The sequence below is a fragment of the Cannabis sativa genome, chromosome 3 (genome assembly GCF_029168945.1).
Source record: "Cannabis sativa cultivar Pink pepper isolate KNU-18-1 chromosome 3, ASM2916894v1, whole genome shotgun sequence".
Lineage (NCBI taxonomy): Eukaryota > Viridiplantae > Streptophyta > Magnoliopsida > Rosales > Cannabaceae > Cannabis > Cannabis sativa.
Window position 1 is genome coordinate 62,398,098 of NC_083603.1, and position 7,447 is coordinate 62,405,544.

The following is a 7,447-nucleotide window of genomic DNA, read 5'->3' on the forward strand; positions in this document are numbered from 1 at the left end:
CAGTTTTCAATGCTTCTCCCCAAAATTTCTTGTCAAGTGCAGCACCCTTTAGCATGCACCTTACTCTTTCCAATAGAGTTCTATTCATCCTTTCAGCAAGTCCATTTTGCTGTGGATTCTTCACAACAGTTTTGTGTCTGTCAATTCCTTCTAATTGACAGAACCTATTGAACTCATCAGAACAGAACTCAAGTCCATTATCTGTTCTTAGTTTCTTTATTTTCTTTTCAGTTTGGTTTTCAATGAGTCTTTTCCATGTGACAAAGGTATTAAAAGCCTCATTCTTAGTTTTGAGTAAGAAAACCCAAACTTTTCTGGTATAGTCATCAACTATACTCATGAAATAACTTGCACCTCCTAGTGTTTGAGTTCTTGAAGCCCCCCAGAGATCAGAGTGTATGTAGTCTAGTTTGCCTTTTCTTGTGTGTTTTCCAGGTGGGAATTTTAACTTGCAACATTTGCCATACACACAGTCATCACAAAATTCCAGCTTTTCTCCAAGTTTTCCCTTGAGAATGCCTTGCTTTTCCAACTCACTCATGCCTCTTTCACTAACATGACCCAATCTAAGATGCCATAACCTAGTGCTTTCCACATCAGGCCCTTTAACTACCATGTCATTTTCACCAGTGATTGTCTTTCCCTTGAGATAGTAAATCCCATTCTTAAGTTCCCCTTTCATGACAACTAAAGACCCTTTCATGACTTTGAAAGAACTATCAATCTTTATGGTATGACCCTTCTCAATTAATTCACCAATGGAAAGTAAATTTCTTTTCAAATCTGGCACATACCTGACCTCTTGTATGCTTCTCACTATGTAGTTTCAATCTCACTGTTCCAATTCCAGCAACCTTGCATGCTTTGTTGTCACCTAACAAGACTGATCCACCATCTAATTTCTTGAAAGTGGTGAACAAATCTCTTCTTGGTGTCATGTGGAAAGAACACCCTAAGTCAAGTATCCATGAATCACCTGATTCTTGGCTAGATACAACCAAAACATCAGCTGACTCATATCCATCAGTTGCCACACCAGCATCTCCTCTATCCTTACTCTTGTCTCTTTGAAGTTTAGCTTTGAGAGCCCTGCATTCATCCCTGAAATGGCCCTCTTTCTTACAGTAGTAGCATTGTTTTCCTGCCTTTGAGTTAGGTTTAGACTTGTGTGATTGACTTGAACCCCTGTACTGTTTGTTCCTATGATTGGATTTGTGAAAACCACCTTTATTTTCTCTGGTTTCTGATCTACCTCTGACAAACAAACCTTCACCGTAGCCATTTGACTTGTCTTCATTTCTTTTCTGAATTTCCTTGGAGTTTAGTGCAGATTTTACTTCTATCATGGACAGAGATTCTTTTCCATAAAGAATTGTGTCCAAAAAATGTTCATAACTCTTTGGTATTGTGCTAAGAAACAGTATTCCTTGATCTTCATCTTCTATTTTGACACCAATATTACTTAGGTCCAAGATTATTCGATTGAACTCATCAAGATGCTTCCTTAAATCCTTTAATTCATCCATTTTCATAGTATACAGTTTCTTCTTCAGGTAGAGCTTGTTGGCCAGTGATTTCTTCAAATAAATCGATGCCAACCTTTCCCATAACCCTATTGCAGTGTCCTCATTTGATACTTCTCTGAGAACTTCATCTCCCAGACTCAACAGAATGGCACTGTGTGCCTTGTTCTGAATTTCCTTAAGTTTCTTCTTGTCATCTCCTAGAGCAGCAAGCTCATCTGTATCAATTGCCTCTGAGATTCCTTGATGTACCAGAAATGCCTTCATTTTAATTCTCCATAGACCAAAATCGTTTGTCCCATTGAACTTGTCAACTTCAAACATGGTAGAAGCCATAGCAGATCAGTTCTTGGTTCTGTTCTTGAAGTTCTTGATGTCCTTGTTTCAGTTCTTTGATGATCCCTTTCAACTGAGCTCTGATACCATTTGATGTGATCAATGCATGATCAAACACCTTGCAAACAACACAATGCAAAGAAATTGATTGAGAACAGAACTAAGTAACTAAAATTAATCAATGCAACAGTGAACAAGAACAGTAAAAACCAGTTGTAGAAAACCAGTAACAAGAACTTGAATATGGCAATAATGGACAATCAATTTTAACAGTAAGAGAATTAGAGAAGAGAGATCAAACACAATAGATTTACGAGGTTCGAACAAGTGATCTGTTAATCACTTGCCTACTCCTCGGCCAGAACAGCCCCAATGGCTTTGAGTCTTTATTAATGCTAGATTGAGAGAGAATTACAAGTTGTTTTACAAAGTGTTCATGACACACATACACTCGAGAAGCAAAGCTTCAATTACAACTCATCTCACCAGAACTCTCTCACTGTTTTACAGTCTAAACTAGCTCCCAAGAAATCTATCTCTCTTCCTTGTTCCAAGAGATTGTAACTCATGGCTTTATATAGCCTTTGGCCTTTAGTCTTAATCCTAACTGTCATAACTGACAGTTAGGTAAGTTAGTTAGAGTTAGTTGCTAACTTCTTGGCCAAACAAATAGACCTCTATTAGTGACCAAACTCCACATCAGCATTAAGCAATAATCTAAATGTCACAAAGGCTATGTAAATACTATCGTTTCACATCAAAACCTAGACTATCCAATTTTAGCATTCTCAATTCTCACTTTTCAGATTTCGAATTGAGATCATAAAACATGTAAAAGGTGATCAATCTTGCACATGGAAATTAAACACAAATATTAATAGTGTTCACAATCAAGATGGAAGAATGGCAATTATTCATTAACTAGGAAAAACTTAAACAACATTCATCATTCTCCCTAAATAGGAGTTTAGTTCAAAACATCCATAATCAAATCCATAATTAAATTGAAACAGAAAATAGCATAGAAAAATTAAAGAGAAGAGAAAGAACTAGTTGAAGCAATTGATCCGGGTCGCCACAAGCCGCTCTTCTAGCCTCCTTCTTTGTTTCTAGGGTTCTAATTCTGAATAATTCCTAATTTTCACGAACTCTCTTTATTTAAACCAAATCTCATCTTTAAAATTCGTGAAATTACGAAACTGTCCAAAAATCCTGTCACTGGGGTCCCCGTCGCGACTGGCAATGCCCCCGTCGCGACGGGGTTAAGCATCGAATTCTTGAAAATCTTTCTGCCAGTTCCCGTCGCGACTGGCATGTTCCCCGTCGCGACTGGAACAGGCAGCGACAAAATTCTTTGTTTTTCTTCTCTTTTCTTTCACCACTTGTCCTCGATTCTTGTACATGCTTTCTTTAAACACCCGAGGACCTAAAACAAAAGAATCAAGCGTAAAATAGCCCTAAAACTAGAAACAAAGAGTGAAAACTAACCAAAAATATGACCCGAAACTTAGACTAATTTTAGCGTAACATCAAGCAAGAACCTGGTGAGTCTTTACAAGATTATTTTAAACGTTTTAATGTTGAGGTGACAAAAGTAGGTGCATGCTGCCGGCGCGCGCATGGATAGGTGCATGACCGAGAAACCTCGGTGCAGGAGGCTGCATGCAGCCTCCCCGCGCGCGCGAGGCTCGGTTTCAGACAAAATTATGTCTGTGCGCGTGCTGTCCGAGGGATGCCCCTCATCCGTGCGCGTGGGTAGTTGCACCACCCCTGATATTTTTCGAAACTTCAAAAAATCATAACTAATTCAAATTAAATCGAAATTGAGTTCTGTAAAAGGGTATATTGCTTAATATTTTCCATACTATCCAATAAAAATAATTCCAGAAACAGATATTCAATAATTTTTCACGAAAATTCACAAACATCAATCAATCATCATACAACACACAAAGCAACATGATACCACCCAAAACATCAAACAAATCGTTTTAAGTCCAAATTTCTTTCAAGCAAATCAATTACCATGGCTCTGAGGCCAGTATTTGGAAATTATTTTACTAAGACCTTAGATCTACTCACAAGTATGTTTATTAACATCCTAAAGATGAACTTCTAAAACGATTATAAAATAAACACATATAAAGTATGAGAAACCTTACATTGGGTGCAGCGGAATATTATGTCTCATTCCGTTCAGATCTTTAACCCTTGTATCCTTTCTGTCGCAGAGTATTATCAAGATTTGAACTTGGATCTCTTTCTCTCCTTCTTTAGTGTTGAAACTCCTTCTTGTTGAATATCTTTCTTCACGATCTTCCTCACTATGATTGAGGTATCACTTGCTATGTGTGGGCACTATAACACTAAGAGGTTCGAAATTATTCAAGGAAGAAGAAGAGTATGAAGGTGGCGGCTAGGGTTTAGAAAGAGAAGGCTCAGGTTTTTCTCTGAAGGAAACTAGAAGTAAAAGTGTAAATTTCCTGAAGCCTTCACTATCTATTTATAGCATTCCACATAGGGTTAGGTTTGAATTATTTGGCATTAAAATAATGAAAATATCAGATGATAAAGCCTATAAAAGTGGCCGGCCATGGCTAAGTGGATTTGGGCCTCACTTTTTGCAATTTTGCAGTTTTATTATTTCTGCATCTCATTTTCTCAAAAACGCCAATTTTCAAAGTCAACCATTTAAATGTCAATTCTAACTATTTAATAACTATAAATAATTATTAAATAATATTGTCATTTATCATATTTATTAATTGAACCATATAAAGTATCATAATTAACAAATATCCCTAAAAACTCTTTCTTTACAATTTCGCCCTTACTTAGTGAAAAATTCACAAATAGACATAGTCTAATTTGAGAATTATAATTGATTAATCAAAACCAATTAAATGAGACTTACAAGTAATATTATCTCAACTAGTGGGTGGACCATGGGTCTATATAACCGAGCTTCCAATAAGCAAATCAAGAATTTATAACCTAAATTCACTGACTTATTAATTCTTCGTTGAATCTACGCATAGAACTTAGAATTTCACTCTCAGTATATAGAACGCTCTATATGTTCCACCATATAGACACGTCATTAGTTATCCATTGTTATAATCCTAATTTGATCAATGATCCTCTATATGAACGATCTACACTGTAAAGGGATTAGATTACCGTGACACCCTACAATGTATTTTATCCTTAAAACACTTAACCCCGTATAAATGATATTTCAGCTATGTGAAATGAGTACTCCACCATTTATTTTCATTTGATCAAGCTCGAAGGAGATCATCCTTCACTTACTATTCGCCAGATAGAAGCTATAGATTCTATGTTTATGTTAGCGCTCCCACTCAATTGCACTACCGTGTTCCCAAAATGTACGTATCACCCTGACCCAAAAGTAGGCTTAACTAACAAATCAAAGAACACGAATAACACTCTTGAGATTGAGCCTAATCATAACAGGATTAAGATCATTTGATCTAGGATCAACTAGGCGATATTGACTTGAATAGATATTACGGTAAGTTTAATAAATCTATGTCAAAGTTCAATATCGGTCCCTTCCGGTGCATACTCCATGCACCCAACCTGAGCTTTACTTTAACCAATGCTCTGGAAAGAACATAGCATTTCTCCAAATGCAAGTAAACTCTGTTGTAGATTATCATATCAGTAAAACCCTGTGTCTGATAAATCTAGGAATCATTATTCACATAGTCATGTTTACTTTCCAATGTGTTGACAACACAATAAACAGGATCAAGTATGTGAAAAGGGTTTCAGATGAATTTATAAATCAAATAGACAAGCAATTGATAACATGAACCAAAACATACACAAATGAATAAAAAAAACGTCTGTTTCTTTATTGATGTTGAATAAAATGGATTACATTGAAATGGAGTTTTACATTGAAATTTTTTCAAGTTTCACAACCCAGAGCTTCTCCCAGTGAATGGAATAACCGGTGAAGAGAAGAGTCAGTCTTTTGACAATGCGGCAAGATGATTGGCTGCTTGGTTATCGTTGATGCATAAGAACCACCAAATGTTCTTTATTCCTTAGAATATCGGGTAAACTCTATTTAATTCTTTAGTGCTAATTGTTCATTTCTATATTATGACTTCAAATTATATTTATACTATCTTACTTATATTCCAATATAATTTTCTAGTGCGCATTGGATGCTAGAGGTCGTTACGCCAAAGAAAAATTATCCATTTAGACCCTGTACGTGGCTACCCAATTCCCGAAGAAATTTAATGACTTCTTATGTAACAAATTTAAATTAACTAATGAATTGAAATGCTAATATAATTTTTCAAACAGTGCATTCAAATATATAGGGGACACACATGAGTATCTTGGCCCGTGGCAAGGAATTTCACTAGCAAATTGTTCAAGATAACCTAAAAGCCAAGAATGTAATTTTTATGTTTTGAAATACATGACTGACATCGTCGCACGTGCAAACCCCAACCGTTACATACAAGATCAAAAAGCTGTAAGTTTAAATTATTGGTTATAGTATTTATTATAATAAAAAATATATAATATACACATATATAAACTAATTTAAATTTTTAATTTTTTTAATAGTTTGGGGGTAAGCGGCAATACTATCCAAAAATTGAATTGTTACCATTACAGCGACAGTGGATACAACGGTTAATGGCGGTGATTCACGATGACGATTGAGGCTGAAAGGCCCAAGAATTTTTCTTCCCTATGTTATTGTTTAAGATTAACTTGTAGTTAGATTTATTAACTTATTAATACTTTGAGTAATTTTACAATGTTTGTGTAAATAATATTTAATTTACCTTTTAAAAATTAAATATGTAATTTAAATTTTAATTAAATAAAATAATATATAAATTAATAAATATATAATTTAAATAAATTATATAAATTAAAAAAACTGAAAACGCTCATATATGGCGTCGGTTCCTACGCCATATATGGCGTCGGTTATTAGCTAGGAAACGACGCCATATGGCGTCGGTTCCTAGTTAATAACTGACGCTATACGGTACATATGGCGTCGATTGTTTATAACACTTTAGCGTCGCCCTGATCAGCGTCGGGAGCGAATTTCGCCAAAATCGACGCTGAAAGGGTTAAAAACCGCCTCTAAAGGGGGTTTTGGTAGTAGTGATGTCTCAGATATAAGAAAAAATAGAACCGGTTCTATAACATAATGAATAAAAATAAATAACACAAAACAACTCAAACCCGTTATAATTAAAATATAACCGGTTCTATAATATAATGAATAAAAATAAATAACATAAAATAACTCAAACCGATTATAATTAAAATATAACCGGTTCTATAATATAATGAATAAAAATAATTAACATAAAATAACTCAAACCAGTTATAATTAAAATATAACCGGTTCTATAAAAATGTTATAATGAATAAAAACAAATAGCAAGAAATAACTCAAACCTGTTATAACTAAAATAGAACCGGTTATATAACATAATGAATGAATATTTTTAGGGTAGATGTAGTATGGGTGTAATTATTTGGTCGGTTAGAACATGTTGAATGATTATTTTTGTTTG